Source organism: Rhinoderma darwinii, assembly GCF_050947455.1.
Source record: "Rhinoderma darwinii isolate aRhiDar2 chromosome 5 unlocalized genomic scaffold, aRhiDar2.hap1 SUPER_5_unloc_37, whole genome shotgun sequence".
Classification (NCBI taxonomy): domain Eukaryota; kingdom Metazoa; phylum Chordata; class Amphibia; order Anura; family Rhinodermatidae; genus Rhinoderma; species Rhinoderma darwinii.
The window spans coordinates 217575-236646 of NW_027461795.1; the positions used below are offsets into that span (position 1 = coordinate 217575).

At 47.8% G+C, this 19072-nt stretch overlaps 13 non-coding genes across 13 annotated transcripts; all 13 read left to right on the forward strand.

The window, feature by feature from the left end:
- The first annotated feature begins 1131 nt into the window (after positions 1 to 1131).
- Positions 1132 to 1322, forward strand: LOC142691440 (U2 spliceosomal RNA). The gene has a single exon (XR_012859992.1). It is a non-coding gene; the product is annotated as a U2 spliceosomal RNA (small nuclear RNA).
- A 1284-nt stretch (positions 1323 to 2606) lies between these two features.
- LOC142691441 (U2 spliceosomal RNA) lies at positions 2607 to 2797 on the forward strand. The gene has a single exon (XR_012859993.1). It is a non-coding gene; the product is annotated as a U2 spliceosomal RNA (small nuclear RNA).
- A 1284-nt stretch (positions 2798 to 4081) lies between these two features.
- Positions 4082 to 4272, forward strand: LOC142691442 (U2 spliceosomal RNA). Its single transcript, XR_012859994.1, has one exon. It is a non-coding gene; the product is annotated as a U2 spliceosomal RNA (small nuclear RNA).
- A 1284-nt stretch (positions 4273 to 5556) lies between these two features.
- LOC142691443 (U2 spliceosomal RNA) lies at positions 5557 to 5747 on the forward strand. Its single transcript, XR_012859995.1, has one exon. It is a non-coding gene; the product is annotated as a U2 spliceosomal RNA (small nuclear RNA).
- A 1284-nt stretch (positions 5748 to 7031) lies between these two features.
- Positions 7032 to 7222, forward strand: LOC142691445 (U2 spliceosomal RNA). The gene has a single exon (XR_012859997.1). It is a non-coding gene; the product is annotated as a U2 spliceosomal RNA (small nuclear RNA).
- A 1292-nt stretch (positions 7223 to 8514) lies between these two features.
- On the forward strand, positions 8515 to 8705 carry LOC142691446 (U2 spliceosomal RNA). The gene has a single exon (XR_012859998.1). It is a non-coding gene; the product is annotated as a U2 spliceosomal RNA (small nuclear RNA).
- Positions 8706 to 9974: 1269 nt separating this feature from the next.
- Positions 9975 to 10165, forward strand: LOC142691447 (U2 spliceosomal RNA). Its single transcript, XR_012859999.1, has one exon. It is a non-coding gene; the product is annotated as a U2 spliceosomal RNA (small nuclear RNA).
- Positions 10166 to 11457: 1292 nt separating this feature from the next.
- LOC142691448 (U2 spliceosomal RNA) lies at positions 11458 to 11648 on the forward strand. The gene has a single exon (XR_012860000.1). It is a non-coding gene; the product is annotated as a U2 spliceosomal RNA (small nuclear RNA).
- Positions 11649 to 12945: 1297 nt separating this feature from the next.
- On the forward strand, positions 12946 to 13136 carry LOC142691449 (U2 spliceosomal RNA). Its single transcript, XR_012860001.1, has one exon. It is a non-coding gene; the product is annotated as a U2 spliceosomal RNA (small nuclear RNA).
- A 1296-nt stretch (positions 13137 to 14432) lies between these two features.
- On the forward strand, positions 14433 to 14623 carry LOC142691451 (U2 spliceosomal RNA). Its single transcript, XR_012860002.1, has one exon. It is a non-coding gene; the product is annotated as a U2 spliceosomal RNA (small nuclear RNA).
- A 1296-nt stretch (positions 14624 to 15919) lies between these two features.
- On the forward strand, positions 15920 to 16110 carry LOC142691452 (U2 spliceosomal RNA). Its single transcript, XR_012860003.1, has one exon. It is a non-coding gene; the product is annotated as a U2 spliceosomal RNA (small nuclear RNA).
- A 1296-nt stretch (positions 16111 to 17406) lies between these two features.
- LOC142691547 (U2 spliceosomal RNA) lies at positions 17407 to 17597 on the forward strand. Its single transcript, XR_012860090.1, has one exon. It is a non-coding gene; the product is annotated as a U2 spliceosomal RNA (small nuclear RNA).
- A 1276-nt stretch (positions 17598 to 18873) lies between these two features.
- Positions 18874 to 19064, forward strand: LOC142691453 (U2 spliceosomal RNA). Its single transcript, XR_012860004.1, has one exon. It is a non-coding gene; the product is annotated as a U2 spliceosomal RNA (small nuclear RNA).
- Positions 19065 to 19072: the final 8 nt, after the last annotated feature.

Here is a 19072-nt window from a genome sequence, read left to right on the forward strand (position 1 = left end):
AATAGATTGCCACCTCTTGTTGTGTGTCGTCTGTGTTTCTGTGTTTCCGGCATTTCACATTGGAACACCTCATTCACCTTCCTTGTCTTCTCTCCGCCCTCCCTTTTAGGTAAGTTAAAGAGCTGCACCTGAGCCAGCCACTGATTGATTGATTGATTGATTGATTGATTGATTGATTGATTGATTGATTGATGCAGCACAACAGTCAAATAGTGGAGTGGAGTAGGGGAACAGCAAACAGCCAATAAAGCAGCCCGCCCGCTCGCCTGCCCGCCACAATGGACCTACCTGTGTACACTAGATGGATGTGATGGAATGTACTGTCGTCCCTACATTTCAAGAAGAAGTAAGAATTGCAGTTGCAACAAAGCCTTGCTTGCCTACAAAGAGAGCAGCAATTTGGATTTGTTACTATGTTACCTAGAAGAATAACAAACTGTGCAAGGATGGAGGTTGTAGGAGCAAGGAGAAGTTGTCTGTAAAGTTGGTGGATGCCTATTTTCCATTTTGCAGTCCCTTGTCTCCCTCTTGTGGCCTCCTGGAGGCAACTAGCTGTGCAAAAAAAAGACAGCCTGGCGGCCGGCTGTTGCAGTGTTGCCCTCTCAGGCAACACTGAGTGACTGACTGAGCCTCACCGTCTTATATAAAGTTCAGACGGAACTTTGCACGTGTCATAGTGGAGCCCTCAGGATTCCAGAGCCAGCTTTCTGACATCATAATGGGGCCTTAGAGATAAAAGCCTGGGCCCAGGCAGTGTTGGTCAGTGCTGCTCAGCAGGCAGCACTGGACTGGACTGGATTACAGCTGATACAAGGTGTGAAGGAACAAGGGGTGGCTGTGGGCATGCACTTGCTGCCGCTGCCAGTGTTTATCTGCATGGCAGCAGGGCATTTGGGCGTTGCCAGGAAGGCGTTTTTATGTAGATTCCTCCTCTTTCAGCACTGCATTGTGGTGCAAGCAAAAGAAGCAAATCCTGTCTGGCTTCCTCTCCGGCCTTTATTCACCTCCCGTGTAGCTGTGAGTGTGTGAGCCTGCAGGGCCCCATGGAATTGCCTAGAAGTAGGCTGAATCGCTGCAAGGGCTGAACAGCAGTATCGGGCAGGCTCGGGCAACGCGCGGCCCGTTCGGGTTATCGCTTCTCGGCCTTTTGGCTAAGATCAAGTGTAGTATCTGTTCTTATCAGTTTAATATCTGATACGTCCCCTATCTGGGGACCATATATTAAATGGATTTTTAGAACAGGGAGATGGAAATAGAGCTTGCTCTGTCCACTCCACGCATTGACCTGGTATTGCAGTATTTCCAGGACCGGTGCACCCTTTCCTTATGTGTTGACTAAAAGCAGATTCCAAAAGTGTTTTTTGTCTTTGCTATTGTTTCTGTCTTTCTGAAGGGATCTCCCCTTTTAATCCCATTATTTCAACACCTGTTGGACAATGCATGAGTGATAATGAGCTCATTGATTAAATGCAATTAATGAATAGATTGCCACCTCTTGTTGTGTGTCGTCTGTGTTTCTGTGTTTCCGGCATTTCACATTGGAACACCTCATTCACCTTCCTTGTCTTCTCTCCGCCCTCCCTTTTAGGTAAGTTAAAGAGCTGCACCTGAGCCAGCCACTGATTGATTGATTGATTGATTGATTGATTGATTGATTGATTGATTGATGCAGCACAACAGTCAAATAGTGGAGTGGAGTAGGGGAACAGCAAACAGCCAATAAAGCAGCCCGCCCGCTCGCCTGCCCGCCACAATGGACCTACCTGTGTACACTAGATGGATGTGATGGAATGTACTGTCGTCCCTACATTTCAAGAAGAAGTAAGAATTGCAGTTGCAACAAAGCCTTGCTTGCCTACAAAGAGAGCAGCAATTTGGATTTGTTACTATGTTACCTAGAAGAATAACAAACTGTGCAAGGATGGAGGTTGTAGGAGCAAGGAGAAGTTGTCTGTAAAGTTGGTGGATGCCTATTTTCCATTTTGCAGTCCCTTGTCTCCCTCTTGTGGCCTCCTGGAGGCAACTAGCTGTGCAAAAAAAAGACAGCCTGGCGGCCGGCTGTTGCAGTGTTACCCTCTCAGGCAACACTGAGTGACTGACTGAGCCTCACCGTCTTATATAAAGTTCAGACGGAACTTTGCACGTGTCATAGTGGAGCCCTCAGGATTCCAGAGCCAGCTTTCTGACATCATAATGGGGCCTCAGAGATAAAAGCCTGGGCCCAGGCAGTGTTGGTCAGTGCTGCTCAGCAGGCAGCACTGGACTGGACTGGATTACAGCTGATACAAGGTGTGAAGGAACAAGGGGTGGCTGTGGGCATGCACTTGCTGCCGCTGCCAGTGTTTATCTGCATGGCAGCAGGGCATTTGGGCGTTGCCAGGAAGGCGTTTTTATGTAGATTCCTCCTCTTTCAGCACTGCATTGTGGTGCAAGCAAAAGAAGCAAATCCTGTCTGGCTTCCTCTCCGGCCTTTATTCACCTCCCGTGTAGCTGTGAGTGTGTGAGCCTGCAGGGCCCCATGGAATTGCCTAGAAGTAGGCTGAATCGCTGCAAGGGCTGAACAGCAGTATCGGGCAGGCTCGGGCAACGCGCGGCCCGTTCGGGTTATCGCTTCTCGGCCTTTTGGCTAAGATCAAGTGTAGTATCTGTTCTTATCAGTTTAATATCTGATACGTCCCCTATCTGGGGACCATATATTAAATGGATTTTTAGAACAGGGAGATGGAAATAGAGCTTGCTCTGTCCACTCCACGCATTGACCTGGTATTGCAGTATTTCCAGGACCGGTGCACCCTTTCCTTATGTGTTGACTAAAAGCAGATTCCAAAAGTGTTTTTTGTCTTTGCTATTGTTTCTGTCTTTCTGAAGGGATCTCCCCTTTTAATCCCATTATTTCAACACCTGTTGGACAATGCATGAGTGATAATGAGCTCATTGATTAAATGCAATTAATGAATAGATTGCCACCTCTTGTTGTGTGTCGTCTGTGTTTCTGTGTTTCCGGCATTTCACATTGGAACACCTCATTCACCTTCCTTGTCTTCTCTCCGCCCTCCCTTTTAGGTAAGTTAAAGAGCTGCACCTGAGCCAGCCACTGATTGATTGATTGATTGATTGATTGATTGATTGATTGATTGATTGATGCAGCACAACAGTCAAATAGTGGAGTGGAGTAGGGGAACAGCAAACAGCCAATAAAGCAGCCCGCCCGCTCGCCTGCCCGCCACAATGGACCTACCTGTGTACACTAGATGGATGTGATGGAATGTACTGTCGTCCCTACATTTCAAGAAGAAGTAAGAATTGCAGTTGCAACAAAGCCTTGCTTGCCTACAAAGAGAGCAGCAATTTGGATTTGTTACTATGTTACCTAGAAGAATAACAAACTGTGCAAGGATGGAGGTTGTAGGAGCAAGGAGAAGTTGTCTGTAAAGTTGGTGGATGCCTATTTTCCATTTTGCAGTCCCTTGTCTCCCTCTTGTGGCCTCCTGGAGGCAACTAGCTGTGCAAAAAAAAGACAGCCTGGCGGCCGGCTGTTGCAGTGTTACCCTCTCAGGCAACACTGAGTGACTGACTGAGCCTCACCGTCTTATATAAAGTTCAGACGGAACTTTGCACGTGTCATAGTGGAGCCCTCAGGATTCCAGAGCCAGCTTTCTGACATCATAATGGGGCCTCAGAGATAAAAGCCTGGGCCCAGGCAGTGTTGGTCAGTGCTGCTCAGCAGGCAGCACTGGACTGGACTGGATTACAGCTGATACAAGGTGTGAAGGAACAAGGGGTGGCTGTGGGCATGCACTTGCTGCCGCTGCCAGTGTTTATCTGCATGGCAGCAGGGCATTTGGGCGTTGCCAGGAAGGCGTTTTTATGTAGATTCCTCCTCTTTCAGCACTGCATTGTGGTGCAAGCAAAAGAAGCAAATCCTGTCTGGCTTCCTCTCCGGCCTTTATTCACCTCCCGTGTAGCTGTGAGTGTGTGAGCCTGCAGGGCCCCATGGAATTGCCTAGAAGTAGGCTGAATCGCTGCAAGGGCTGAACAGCAGTATCGGGCAGGCTCGGGCAACGCGCGGCCCGTTCGGGTTATCGCTTCTCGGCCTTTTGGCTAAGATCAAGTGTAGTATCTGTTCTTATCAGTTTAATATCTGATACGTCCCCTATCTGGGGACCATATATTAAATGGATTTTTAGAACAGGGAGATGGAAATAGAGCTTGCTCTGTCCACTCCACGCATTGACCTGGTATTGCAGTATTTCCAGGACCGGTGCACCCTTTCCTTATGTGTTGACTAAAAGCAGATTCCAAAAGTGTTTTTTGTCTTTGCTATTGTTTCTGTCTTTCTGAAGGGATCTCCCCTTTTAATCCCATTATTTCAACACCTGTTGGACAATGCATGAGTGATAATGAGCTCATTGATTAAATGCAATTAATGAATAGATTGCCACCTCTTGTTGTGTGTCGTCTCTGTTTCTGTGTTTCCGGCATTTCACATTGGAACACCTCATTCACCTTCCTTGTCTTCTCTCCGCCCTCCCTTTTAGGTAAGTTAAAGAGCTGCACCTGAGCCAGCCACTGATTGATTGATTGATTGATTGATTGATTGATTGATTGATTGATTGATGCAGCACAACAGTCAAATAGTGGAGTGGAGTAGGGGAACAGCAAACAGCCAATAAAGCAGCCCGCCCGCTCGCCTGCCCGCCACAATGGACCTACCTGTGTACACTAGATGGATGTGATGGAATGTACTGTCGTCCCTACATTTCAAGAAGAAGTAAGAATTGCAGTTGCAACAAAGCCTTGCTTGCCTACAAAGAGAGCAGCAATTTGGATTTGTTACTATGTTACCTAGAAGAATAACAAACTGTGCAAGGATGGAGGTTGTAGGAGCAAGGAGAAGTTGTCTGTAAAGTTGGTGGATGCCTATTTTCCATTTTGCAGTCCCTTGTCTCCCTCTTGTGGCCTCCTGGAGGCAACTAGCTGTGCAAAAAAAAGACAGCCTGGCGGCCGGCTGTTGCAGTGTTGCCCTCTCAGGCAACACTGAGTGACTGACTGAGCCTCACCGTCTTATATAAAGTTCAGACGGAACTTTGCACGTGTCATAGTGGAGCCCTCAGGATTCCAGAGCCAGCTTTCTGACATCATAATGGGGCCTCAGAGATAAAAGCCTGGGCCCAGGCAGTGTTGGTCAGTGCTGCTCAGCAGGCAGCACTGGACTGGACTGGATTACAGCTGATACAAGGTGTGAAGGAACAAGGGGTGGCTGTGGGCATGCACTTGCTGCCGCTGCCAGTGTTTATCTGCATGGCAGCAGGGCATTTGGGCGTTGCCAGGAAGGCGTTTTTATGTAGATTCCTCCTCTTTCAGCACTGCATTGTGGTGCAAGCAAAAGAAGCAAATCCTGTCTGGCTTCCTCTCCGGCCTTTATTCACCTCCCGTGTAGCTGTGAGTGTGTGAGCCTGCAGGGCCCCATGGAATTGCCTAGAAGTAGGCTGAATCGCTGCAAGGGCTGAACAGCAGTATCGGGCAGGCTCGGGCAACGCGCGGCCCGTTCGGGTTATCGCTTCTCGGCCTTTTGGCTAAGATCAAGTGTAGTATCTGTTCTTATCAGTTTAATATCTGATACGTCCCCTATCTGGGGACCATATATTAAATGGATTTTTAGAACAGGGAGATGGAAATAGAGCTTGCTCTGTCCACTCCACGCATTGACCTGGTATTGCAGTATTTCCAGGACCGGTGCACCCTTTCCTTATGTGTTGACTAAAAGCAGATTCCAAAAGTGTTTTTTGTCTTTGCTATTGTTTCTGTCTTTCTGAAGGGATCTCCCCTTTTAATCCCATTATTTCAACACCTGTTGGACAATGCATGAGTGATAATGAGCTCATTGATTAAATGAAATTAATGAATAGATTGCCACCTCTTGTTGTGTGTCGTCTGTGTTTCTGTGTTTCCGGCATTTCACATTGGAACACCTCATTCACCTTCCTTGTCTTCTCTCCGCCCTCCCTTTTAGGTAAGTTAAAGAGCTGCACCTGAGCCAGCCACTGATTGATTGATTGATTGATTGATTGATTGATTGATTGATTGATTGATGCAGCACAACAGTCAAATAGTGGAGTGGAGTAGGGGAACAGCAAACAGCCAATAAAGCAGCCCGCCCGCTCGCCTGCCCGCCACAATGGACCTACCTGTGTACACTAGATGGATGTGATGGAATGTACTGTCGTCCCTACATTTCAAGAAGAAGTAAGAATTGCAGTTGCAACAAAGCCTTGCTTGCCTACAAAGAGAGCAGCAATTTGGATTTGTTACTATGTTACCTAGAAGAATAACAAACTGTGCAAGGATGGAGGTTGTAGGAGCAAGGAGAAGTTGTCTGTAAAGTTGGTGGATGCCTATTTTCCATTTTGCAGTCCCTTGTCTCCCTCTTGTGGCCTCCTGGAGGCAACTAGCTGTGCAAAAAAAAGACAGCCTGGCGGCCGGCTGTTGCAGTGTTGCCCTCTCAGGCAACACTGAGTGACTGACTGAGCCTCACCGTCTTATATAAAGTTCAGACGGAACTTTGCACGTGTCATAGTGGAGCCCTCAGGATTCCAGAGCCAGCTTTCTGACATCATAATGGGGCCTCAGAGATAAAAGCCTGGGCCCAGGCAGTGTTGGTCAGTGCTGCTCAGCAGGCAGCACTGGACTGGACTGGATTACAGCTGATACAAGGTGTGAAGGAACAAGGGGTGGCTGTGGGCATGCACTTGCTGCCGCTGCCAGTGTTTATCTGCATGGCAGCAGGGCATTTGGGCGTTGCCAGGAAGGCGTTTTTATGTAGATTCCTCCTCTTTCAGCACTGCATTGTGGTGCAAGCAAAAGAAGCAAATCCTGTCTGGCTTCCTCTCCGGCCTTTATTCACCTCCCGTGTAGCTGTGAGTGTGTGAGCCTGCAGGGCCCCATGGAATTGCCTAGAAGTAGGCTGAATCGCTGCAAGGGCTGAACAGCAGTATCGGGCAGGCTCGGGCAACGCGCGGCCCGTTCGGGTTATCGCTTCTCGGCCTTTTGGCTAAGATCAAGTGTAGTATCTGTTCTTATCAGTTTAATATCTGATACGTCCCCTATCTGGGGACCATATATTAAATGGATTTTTAGAACAGGGAGATGGAAATAGAGCTTGCTCTGTCCACTCCACGCATTGACCTGGTATTGCAGTATTTCCAGGACCGGTGCACCCTTTCCTTATGTGTTGACTAAAAGCAGATTCCAAAAGTGTTTTTTGTCTTTGCTATTGTTTCTGTCTTTCTGAAGGGATCTCCCCTTTTAATCCCATTATTTCAACACCTGTTGGACAATGCATGAGTGATAATGAGCTCATTGATTAAATGAAATTAATGAATAGATTGCCACCTCTTGTTGTGTGTCGTCTGTGTTTCTGTGTTTCCGGCATTTCACATTGGAACACCTCATTCACCTTCCTTGTCTTCTCTCCGCCCTCCCTTTTAGGTAAGTTAAAGAGCTGCACCTGAGCCAGCCACTGATTGATTGATTGATTGATTGATTGATTGATTGATTGATTGATTGATTGATTGATGCAGCACAACAGTCAAATAGTGGAGTGGAGTAGGGGAACAGCAAACAGCCAATAAAGCAGCCTGCCCGCTCGCCTGCCCGCCACAATGGACCTACCTGTGTACACTAGATGGATGTGATGGAATGTACTGTCGTCCCTACATTTCAAGAAGAAGTAAGAATTGCAGTTGCAACAAAGCCTTGCTTGCCTACAAAGAGAGCAGCAATTTGGATTTGTTACTATGTTACCTAGAAGAATAACAAACTGTGCAAGGATGGAGGTTGTAGGAGTAAGGAGAAGTTGTCTGTAAAGTTGGTGGATGCCTATTTTCCATTTTGCAGTCCCTTGTCTCCCTCTTGTGGCCTCCTGGAGGCAACTAGCTGTGCAAAAAAAAGACAGCCTGGAGGCCGGCTGTTGCAGTGTTGCCCTCTCAGGCAACACTGAGTGACTGACTGAGCCTCACCGTCTTATATAAAGTTCAGACAGAACTTTGCACGTGTCATAGTGGAGCCCTCAGGATTCCAGAGCCAGCTTTCTGACATCATAATGGGGCCTCAGAGATAAAAGCCTGGGCCCAGGCAGTGTTGGTCAGTGCTGCTCAGCAGGCAGCACTGGACTGGACTGGATTACAGCTGATACAAGGTGTGAAGGAACAAGGGGTGGCTGTGGGCATGCACTTGCTGCCGCTGCCAGTGTTTATCTGCATGGTAGCAGGGCATTTGGGCGTTGCCAGGAAGGCGTTTTTATGTAGATTCCTCCTCTTTCAGCACTGCATTGTGGTGCAAGCAAAAGAAGCAAATCCTGTCTGGCTTCCTCTCCGGCCTTTATTCACCTCCCGTGTAGCTGTGAGTGTGTGAGCCTGCAGGGCCCCATGGAATTGCCTAGAAGTAGGCTGAATCGCTGCAAGGGCTGAACAGCAGTATCGGGCAGGCTCGGGCAACGCGCGGCCCGTTCGGGTTATCGCTTCTCGGCCTTTTGGCTAAGATCAAGTGTAGTATCTGTTCTTATCAGTTTAATATCTGATACGTCCCCTATCTGGGGACCATATATTAAATGGATTTTTAGAACAGGGAGATGGAAATAGAGCTTGCTCTGTCCACTCCACGCATTGACCTGGTATTGCAGTATTTCCAGGACCGGTGCACCCTTTCCTTATGTGTTGACTAAAAGCAGATTCCAAAAGTGTTTTTTGTCTTTGCTATTGTTTCTGTCTTTCTGAAGGGATCTCCCCTTTTAATCCCATTATTTCAACACCTGTTGGACAATGCATGAGTGATAATGAGCTCATTGATTAAATGCAATTAATGAATAGATTGCCACCTCTTGTTGTGTGTCGTCTGTGTTTCTGTGTTTCCGGCATTTCACATTGGAACACCTCATTCACCTTCCTTGTCTTCTCTCCGCCCTCCCTTTTAGGTAAGTTAAAGAGCTGCACCTGAGCCAGCCACTGATTGATTGATTGATTGATTGATTGATTGATTGCAGCACAACAGTCAAATAGTGGAGTGGAGTAGGGGAACAGCAAACAGCCAATAAAGCAGCCCGCCCGCTCGCCTGCCCGCCACAATGGACCTACCTGTGTACACTAGATGGATGTGATGGAATGTACTGTCGTCCCTACATTTCAAGAAGAAGTAAGAATTGCAGTTGCAACAAAGCCTTGCTTGCCTACAAAGAGAGCAGCAATTTGGATTTGTTACTATGTTACCTAGAAGAATAACAAACTGTGCAAGGATGGAGGTTGTAGGAGCAAGGAGAAGTTGTCTGTAAAGTTGGTGGATGCCTATTTTCCATTTTGCAGTCCCTTGTCTCCCTCTTGTGGCCTCCTGGAGGCAACTAGCTGTGCAAAAAAAAGACAGCCTGGCGGCCGGCTGTTGCAGTGTTGCCCTCTCAGGCAACACTGAGTGACTGACTGAGCCTCACCGTCTTATATAAAGTTCAGACGGAACTTTGCACGTGTCATAGTGGAGCCCTCAGGATTCCAGAGCCAGCTTTCTGACATCATAATGGGGCCTCAGAGATAAAAGCCTGGGCCCAGGCAGTGTTGGTCAGTGCTGCTCAGCAGGCAGCACTGGACTGGACTGGATTACAGCTGATACAAGGTGTGAAGGAACAAGGGGTGGCTGTGGGCATGCACTTGCTGCCGCTGCCAGTGTTTATCTGCATGGCAGCAGGGCATTTGGGCGTTGCCAGGAAGGCGTTTTTATGTAGATTCCTCCTCTTTCAGCACTGCATTGTGGTGCAAGCAAAAGAAGCAAATCCTGTCTGGCTTCCTCTCCGGCCTTTATTCACCTCCCGTGTAGCTGTGAGTGTGTGAGCCTGCAGGGCCCCATGGAATTGCCTAGAAGTAGGCTGAATCGCTGCAAGGGCTGAACAGCAGTATCGGGCAGGCTCGGGCAACGCGCGGCCCGTTCGGGTTATCGCTTCTCGGCCTTTTGGCTAAGATCAAGTGTAGTATCTGTTCTTATCAGTTTAATATCTGATACGTCCCCTATCTGGGGACCATATATTAAATGGATTTTTAGAACAGGGAGATGGAAATAGAGCTTGCTCTGTCCACTCCACGCATTGACCTGGTATTGCAGTATTTCCAGGACCGGTGCACCCTTTCCTTATGTGTTGACTAAAAGCAGATTCCAAAAGTGTTTTTTGTCTTTGCTATTGTTTCTGTCTTTCTGAAGGGATCTCCCCTTTTAATCCCATTATTTCAACACCTGTTGGACAATGCATGAGTGATAATGAGCTCATTGATTAAATGCAATTAATGAATAGATTGCCACCTCTTGTTGTGTGTCGTCTGTGTTTCTGTGTTTCCGGCATTTCACATTGGAACACCTCATTCACCTTCCTTGTCTTCTCTCCGCCCTCCCTTTTAGGTAAGTTAAAGAGCTGCACCTGAGCCAGCCACTGATTGATTGATTGATTGATTGATTGATTGATTGATTGATTGATTGATTGATTGATGCAGCACAACAGTCAAATAGTGGAGTGGAGTAGGGGAACAGCAAACAGCCAATAAAGCAGCCCGCCCGCTCGCCTGCCCGCCACAATGGACCTACCTGTGTACACTAGATGGATGTGATGGAATGTACTGTCGTCCCTACATTTCAAGAAGAAGTAAGAATTGCAGTTGCAACAAAGCCTTGCTTGCCTACAAAGAGAGCAGCAATTTGGATTTGTTACTATGTTACCTAGAAGAATAACAAACTGTGCAAGGATGGAGGTTGTAGGAGCAAGGAGAAGTTGTCTGTAAAGTTGGTGGATGCCTATTTTCCATTTTGCAGTCCCTTGTCTCCCTCTTGTGGCCTCCTGGAGGCAACTAGCTGTGCAAAAAAAAGACAGCCTGGCGGCCGGCTGTTGCAGTGTTGCCCTCTCAGGCAACACTGAGTGACTGACTGAGCCTCACCGTCTTATATAAAGTTCAGACGGAACTTTGCACGTGTCATAGTGGAGCCCTCAGGATTCCAGAGCCAGCTTTCTGACATCATAATGGGGCCTCAGAGATAAAAGCCTGGGCCCAGGCAGTGTTGGTCAGTGCTGCTCAGCAGGCAGCACTGGACTGGACTGGATTACAGCTGATACAAGGTGTGAAGGAACAAGGGGTGGCTGTGGGCATGCACTTGCTGCCGCTGCCAGTGTTTATCTGCATGGCAGCAGGGCATTTGGGCGTTGCCAGGAAGGCGTTTTTATGTAGATTCCTCCTCTTTCAGCACTGCATTGTGGTGCAAGCAAAAGAAGCAAATCCTGTCTGGCTTCCTCTCCGGCCTTTATTCACCTCCCGTGTAGCTGTGAGTGTGTGAGCCTGCAGGGCCCCATGGAATTGCCTAGAAGTAGGCTGAATCGCTGCAAGGGCTGAACAGCAGTATCGGGCAGGCTCGGGCAACGCGCGGCCCGTTCGGGTTATCGCTTCTCGGCCTTTTGGCTAAGATCAAGTGTAGTATCTGTTCTTATCAGTTTAATATCTGATACGTCCCCTATCTGGGGACCATATATTAAATGGATTTTTAGAACAGGGAGATGGAAATAGAGCTTGCTCTGTCCACTCCACGCATTGACCTGGTATTGCAGTATTTCCAGGACCGGTGCACCCTTTCCTTATGTGTTGACTAAAAGCAGATTCCAAAAGTGTTTTTTGTCTTTGCTATTGTTTCTGTCTTTCTGAAGGGATCTCCCCTTTTAATCCCATTATTTCAACACCTGTTGGACAATGCATGAGTGATAATGAGCTCATTGATTAAATGCAATTAATGAATAGATTGCCACCTCTTGTTGTGTGTCGTCTGTGTTTCTGTGTTTCCGGCATTTCACATTGGAACACCTCATTCACCTTCCTTGTCTTCTCTCCGCCCTCCCTTTTAGGTAAGTTAAAGAGCTGCACCTGAGCCAGCCACTTGATTGATTGATTGATTGATTGATTGATTGATTGATTGATTGATTGATTGATTGATTGATGCAGCACAACAGTCAAATAGTGGAGTGGAGTAGGGGAACAGCAAACAGCCAATAAAGCAGCCCGCCCGCTCGCCTGCCCGCCACAATGGACCTACCTGTGTACACTAGATGGATGTGATGGAATGTACTGTCGTCCCTACATTTCAAGAAGAAGTAAGAATTGCAGTTGCAACAAAGCCTTGCTTGCCTACAAAGAGAGCAGCAATTTGGATTTGTTACTATGTTACCTAGAAGAATAACAAACTGTGCAAGGATGGAGGTTGTAGGAGCAAGGAGAAGTTGTCTGTAAAGTTGGTGGATGCCTATTTTCCATTTTGCAGTCCCTTGTCTCCCTCTTGTGGCCTCCTGGAGGCAACTAGCTGTGCAAAAAAAAGACAGCCTGGCGGCCGGCTGTTGCAGTGTTGCCCTCTCAGGCAACACTGAGTGACTGACTGAGCCTCACCGTCTTATATAAAGTTCAGACGGAACTTTGCACGTGTCATAGTGGAGCCCTCAGGATTCCAGAGCCAGCTTTCTGACATCATAATGGGGCCTCAGAGATAAAAGCCTGGGCCCAGGCAGTGTTGGTCAGTGCTGCTCAGCAGGCAGCACTGGACTGGACTGGATTACAGCTGATACAAGGTGTGAAGGAACAAGGGGTGGCTGTGGGCATGCACTTGCTGCCGCTGCCAGTGTTTATCTGCATGGCAGCAGGGCATTTGGGCGTTGCCAGGAAGGCGTTTTTATGTAGATTCCTCCTCTTTCAGCACTGCATTGTGGTGCAAGCAAAAGAAGCAAATCCTGTCTGGCTTCCTCTCCGGCCTTTATTCACCTCCCGTGTAGCTGTGAGTGTGTGAGCCTGCAGGGCCCCATGGAATTGCCTAGAAGTAGGCTGAATCGCTGCAAGGGCTGAACAGCAGTATCGGGCAGGCTCGGGCAACGCGCGGCCCGTTCGGGTTATCGCTTCTCGGCCTTTTGGCTAAGATCAAGTGTAGTATCTGTTCTTATCAGTTTAATATCTGATACGTCCCCTATCTGGGGACCATATATTAAATGGATTTTTAGAACAGGGAGATGGAAATAGAGCTTGCTCTGTCCACTCCACGCATTGACCTGGTATTGCAGTATTTCCAGGACCGGTGCACCCTTTCCTTATGTGTTGACTAAAAGAAGATTCCAAAAGTGTTTTTTGTCTTTGCTATTGTTTCTGTCTTTCTGAAGGGATCTCCCCTTTTAATCCCATTATTTCAACACCTGTTGGACAATGCATGAGTGATAATGAGCTCATTGATTAAATGCAATTAATGAATAGATTGCCACCTCTTGTTGTGTGTCGTCTGTGTTTCTGTGTTTCCGGCATTTCACATTGGAACACCTCATTCACCTTCCTTGTCTTCTCTCCACCCTCCCTTTTAGGTAAGTTAAAGAGCTGCACCTGAGCCAGCCACTGATTGATTGATTGATTGATTGATTGATTGATTGATTGATTGATTGATTGATTGATTGATGCAGCACAACAGTCAAATAGTGGAGTGGAGTAGGGGAACAGCAAACAGCCAATAAAGCAGCCCGCCCGCTCGCCTGCCCGCCACAATGGACCTACCTGTGTACACTAGATGGATGTGATGGAATGTACTGTCGTCCCTACATTTCAAGAAGAAGTAAGAATTGCAGTTGCAACAAAGCCTTGCTTGCCTACAAAGAGAGCAGCAATTTGGATTTGTTACTATGTTACCTAGAAGAATAACAAACTGTGCAAGGATGGAGGTTGTAGGAGCAAGGAGAAGTTGTCTGTAAAGTTGGTGGATGCCTATTTTCCATTTTGCAGTCCCTTGTCTCCCTCTTGTGGCCTCCTGGAGGCAACTAGCTGTGCAAAAAAAAGACAGCCTGGCGGCCGGCTGTTGCAGTGTTGCCCTCTCAGGCAACACTGAGTGACTGACTGAGCCTCACCGTCTTATATAAAGTTCAGACGGAACTTTGCACGTGTCATAGTGGAGCCCTCAGGATTCCAGAGCCAGCTTTCTGACATCATAATGGGGCCTCAGAGATAAAAGCCTGGGCCCAGGCAGTGTTGGTCAGTGCTGCTCAGCAGGCAGCACTGGACTGGACTGGATTACAGCTGATAAAAGGTGTGAAGGAACAAGGGGTGGCTGTGGGCATGCACTTGCTGCCGCTGCCAGTGTTTATCTGCATGGCAGCAGGGCATTTGGGCGTTGCCAGGAAGGCGTTTTTATGTAGATTCCTCCTCTTTCAGCACTGCATTGTAGTGCAAGCAAAAGAAGCAAATCCTGTCTGGCTTCCTCTCCGGCCTTTATTCACCTCCCGTGTAGCTGTGAGTGTGTGAGCCTGCAGGGCCCCATGGAATTGCCTAGAAGTAGGCTGAATCGCTGCAAGGGCTGAACAGCAGTATCGGGCAGGCTCGGGCAACGCGCGGCCCGTTCGGGTTATCGCTTCTCGGCCTTTTGGCTAAGATCAAGTGTAGTATCTGTTCTTATCAGTTTAATATCTGATACGTCCCCTATCTGGGGACCATATATTAAATGGATTTTTAGAACAGGGAGATGGAAATAGAGCTTGCTCTGTCCACTCCACGCATTGACCTGGTATTGCAGTATTTCCAGGACCGGTGCACCCTTTCCTTATGTGTTGACTAAAAGCAGATTCCAAAAGTGTTTTTTGTCTTTGCTATTGTTTCTGTCTTTCTGAAGGGATCTCCCCTTTTAATCCCATTATTTCAACACCTGTTGGACAATGCATGAGTGATAATGAGCTCATTGATTAAATGCAATTAATGAATAGATTGCCACCTCTTGTTGTGTGTCGTCTGTGTTTCTGTGTTTCCGGCATTTCACATTGGAACACCTCATTCACCTTCCTTGTCTTCTCTCCGCCCTCCCTTTTAGGTAAGTTAAAGAGCTGCACCTGAGCCAGCCACTGATTGATTGATTGATTGATTGATTGATTGATTGATTGATTGATTGATTGATTGATTGATGCAGCACAACAGTCAAATAGTGGAGTGGAGTAGGGGAACAGCAAACAGCCAATAAAGCAGCCCGCCCGCTCGCCTGCCCGCCACAATGGACCTACCTGTGTACACTAGATGGATGTGATGGAATGTACTGTCGTCCCTACATTTCAAGAAGAAGTAAGAATTGCAGTTGCAACAAAGCCTTGCTTGCCTACAAAGAGAGCAGCAATTTGGATTTGTTACTATGTTACCTAGAAGAATAACAAACTGTGCAAGGATGGAGGTTGTAGGAGCAAGGAGAAGTTGTCTGTAAAGTTGGTGGATGCCTATTTTCCATTTTGCAGTCCCTTGTCTCCCTCTTGTGGCCTCCTGGAGGCAACTAGCTGTGCAAAAAAAAGACAGCCTGGCGGCCGGCTGTTGCAGTGTTGCCCTCTCAGGCAACACTGAGTGACTGACTGAGCCTCAGCGTCTTATATAAAGTTCAGACGGAACTTTGCACGTGTCATAGTGGAGCCCTCAGGATTCCAGAGCCAGCTTTCTGACATCATAATGGGGCCTCAGAGATAAAAGCCTGGGCCCAGGCAGTGTTGGTCAGTGCTGCTCAGCAGGCAGCACTGGACTGGACTGGATTACAGCTGATACAAGGTGTGAAGGAACAAGGGGTGGCTGTGGGCATGCACTTGCTGCCGCTGCCAGTGTTTATCTGCATGGCAGCAGGGCATTTGGGCGTTGCCAGGAAGGCGTTTTTATGTAGATTCCTCCTCTTTCAGCACTGCATTGTGGTGCAAGCAAAAGAAGCAAATCCTGTCTGGCTTCCTCTCCGGCCTTTATTCACCTCCCGTGTAGCTGTGAGTGTGTGAGCCTGCAGGGCCCCATGGAATTGCCTAGAAGTAGGCTGAATCGCTGCAAGGGCTGAACAGCAGTATCGGGCAGGCTCGGGCAACGCGCGGCCCGTTCGGGTTATCGCTTCTCGGCCTTTTGGCTAAGATCAAGTGTAGTATCTGTTCTTATCAGTTTAATATCTGATACGTCCCCTATCTGGGGACCATATATTAAATGGATTTTTAGAACAGGGAGATGGAAATAGAGCTTGCTCTGTCCACTCCACGCATTGACCTGGTATTGCAGTATTTCCAGGACCGGTGCACCCTTTCCTTATGTGTTGACTAAAAGCAGATTCCAAAAGTGTTTTTTGTCTTTGCTATTGTTTCTGTCTTTCTGAAGGGATCTCCCCTTTTAATCCCATTATTTCAACACCTGTTGGACAATGCATGAGTGATAATGAGCTCATTGATTAAATGCAATTAATGAATAGATTGCCACCTCTTGTTGTGTGTCGTCTGTGTTTCTGTGTTTCCGGCATTTCACATTGGAACACCTCATTCACCTTCCTTGTCTTCTCTCCGCCCTCCCTTTTAGGTAAGTTAAAGAGCTGCACCTGAGCCAGCCACTGATTGATTGATTGATTGATTGATTGATTGATTGATTGATTGATTGATTGATTGATTGATGCAGCACAACAGTCAAATAGTGGAGTGGAGTAGGGGAACAGCAAACAGCCAATAAAGCAGCCCGCCCGCTCGCCTGCCCGCCACAATGGACCTACCTGTGTACACTAGATGGATGTGATGGAATGTACTGTCGTCCCTACATTTCAAGAAGAAGTAAGAATTGCAGTTGCAACAAAGCCTTGCTTGCCTACAAAGAGAGCAGCAATTTGGATTTGTTACTATGTTACCTAGAAGAATAACAAACTGTGCAAGGATGGAGGTTGTAGGAGCAAGGAGAAGTTGTCTGTAAAGTTGGTGGATGCCTATTTTCCATTTTGCAGTCCCTTGTCTCCCTCTTGTGGCCTCCTGGAGGCAACTAGCTGTGCAAAAAAAAGACAGCCTGGCGGCCGGCTGTTGCAGTGTTGCCCTCTCAGGCAACACTGAGTGACTGACTGAGCCTCACCGTCTTATATAAAGTTCAGACGGAACTTTGCACGTGTCATAGTGGAGCCCTCAGGATTCCAGAGCCAGCTTTCTGACATCATAATGGGGCCTCAGAGATAAAAGCCTGGGCCCAGGCAGTGTTGGTCAGTGCTACTCAGCAGGCAGCACTGGACTGGACTGGATTACAGCTGATACAAGGTGTGAAGGAACAAGGGGTGGCTGTGGGCATGCACTTGCTGCCGCTGCCAGTGTTTATCTGCATGGCAGCAGGGCATTTGGGCGTTGCCAGGAAGGCGTTTTTATGTAGATTCCTCCTCTTTCAGCACTGCATTGTGGTGCAAGCAAAATAAGCAAATCCTGTCTGGCTTCCTCTCCGGCCTTTATTCACCTCCCGTGTAGCTGTGAGTGTGTGAGCCTGCAGGGCCCCATGGAATTGCCTAGAAGTAGGCTGAATCGCTGCAAGGGCTGAACAGCAGTATCGGGCAGGCTCGGGCAACGCGCGGCCCGTTCGGGTTATCGCTTCTCTGCCTTTTGGCTAAGATCAAGTGTAGTATCTGTTCTTATCAGTTTAATATCTGATACGTCCCCTATCTGGGGACCATATATTAAATGGATTTTTAGAACAGGGAGATGGAAATAGAGCTTGCTCTGTCCACTCCACGCATTGACCTGGTATTGCAGTATTTCCAGGACCGGTGCACCCTTTCCTTATGTGTTGACTAAAAGCAGATTCCAAAAGTGTTTTTTGTCTTTGCTATTGTTTCTGTCTTTCTGAAGGGATCTCCCCTTTTAATCCCATTATTTCAACACCTGTTGGACAATGCATGAGTTATAATGAGCTCATTGATTAAATGCAATTAATGAATAGATTGCCACCTCTTGTTGTGTGTCGTCTGTGTTTCTGTGTTTCTGGCATTTCACATTGGAACACCTCATTCACCTTCCTTGTCTTCTCTCCGCCCTCCCTTTTAGGTAAGTTAAAGAGCTGCACCTGAGCCAGCCACTGATTGATTGATTGATTGATTGATTGATTGATTGATTGATGCAGCACAACAGTCAAATAGTGGAGTGGAGTAGGGGAACAGCAAACAGCCAATAAAGCAGCCCGCCCGCTCGCCTGCCCGCCACAATGGACCTACCTGTGTACACTAGATGGATGTGATGGAATGTACTGTCGTCCCTACATTTCAAGAAGAAGTAAGAATTGCAGTTGCAACAAAGCCTTGCTTGCCTACAAAGAGAGCAGCAATTTGGATTTGTTACTATGTTACCTAGAAGAATAACAAACTGTGCAAGGATGGAGGTTGTAGGAGCAAGGAGAAGTTGTCTGTAAAGTTGGTGGATGCCTATTTTCCATTTTGCAGTCCCTTGTCTCCCACTTGTGGCCTCCTGGAGGCAACTAGCTGTGCAAAAAAAAGACAGCCTGGCGGCCGGCTGTTGCAGTGTTGCCCTCTCAGGCAACACTGAGTGACTGACTGAGCCTCACCGTCTTATATAAAGTTCAGACGGAACTTTGCACGTGTCATAGTGGAGCCCTCAGGATTCCAGAGCCAGCTTTCTGACATCATAATGGGGCCTCAGAGATAAAAGCCTGGGCCCAGGCAGTGTTGGTCAGTGCTGCTCAGCAGGCAGCACTGGACTGGACTGGATTACAGCTGATACAAGGTGTGAAGGAACAAGGGGTGGCTGTGGGCATGCACTTGCTGCCGCTGCCAGTGTTTATCTGCATGGCAGCAGGGCATTTGGGCGTTGCCAGGAAGGCGTTTTTATGTAGATTCCTCCTCTTTCAGCACTGCATTGTGGTGCAAGCAAAAGAAGCAAATCCTGTCTGGCTTCCTCTCCGGCCTTTATTCACCTCCCGTGTAGCTGTGAGTGTGTGAGCCTGCAGGGCCCCATGGAATTGCCTAGAAGTAGGCTGAATCGCTGCAAGGGCTGAACAGCAGTATCGGGCAGGCTCGGGCAACGCGCGGCTCGTTCGGGTTATCGCTTCTCGGCCTTTTGGCTAAGATCAAGTGTAGTATCTGTTCTTATCAGTTTAATATCTGATACGTCCCCTATCTGGGGACCATATATTAAATGGATTTTTAGAACAGGGAGATGGAAATAGAGCTTGCTCTGTCCACTCCACGCATTGACCTGGTATTGCAGTATTTCCAGGACCGGTGCACCCTTTCCTTATGT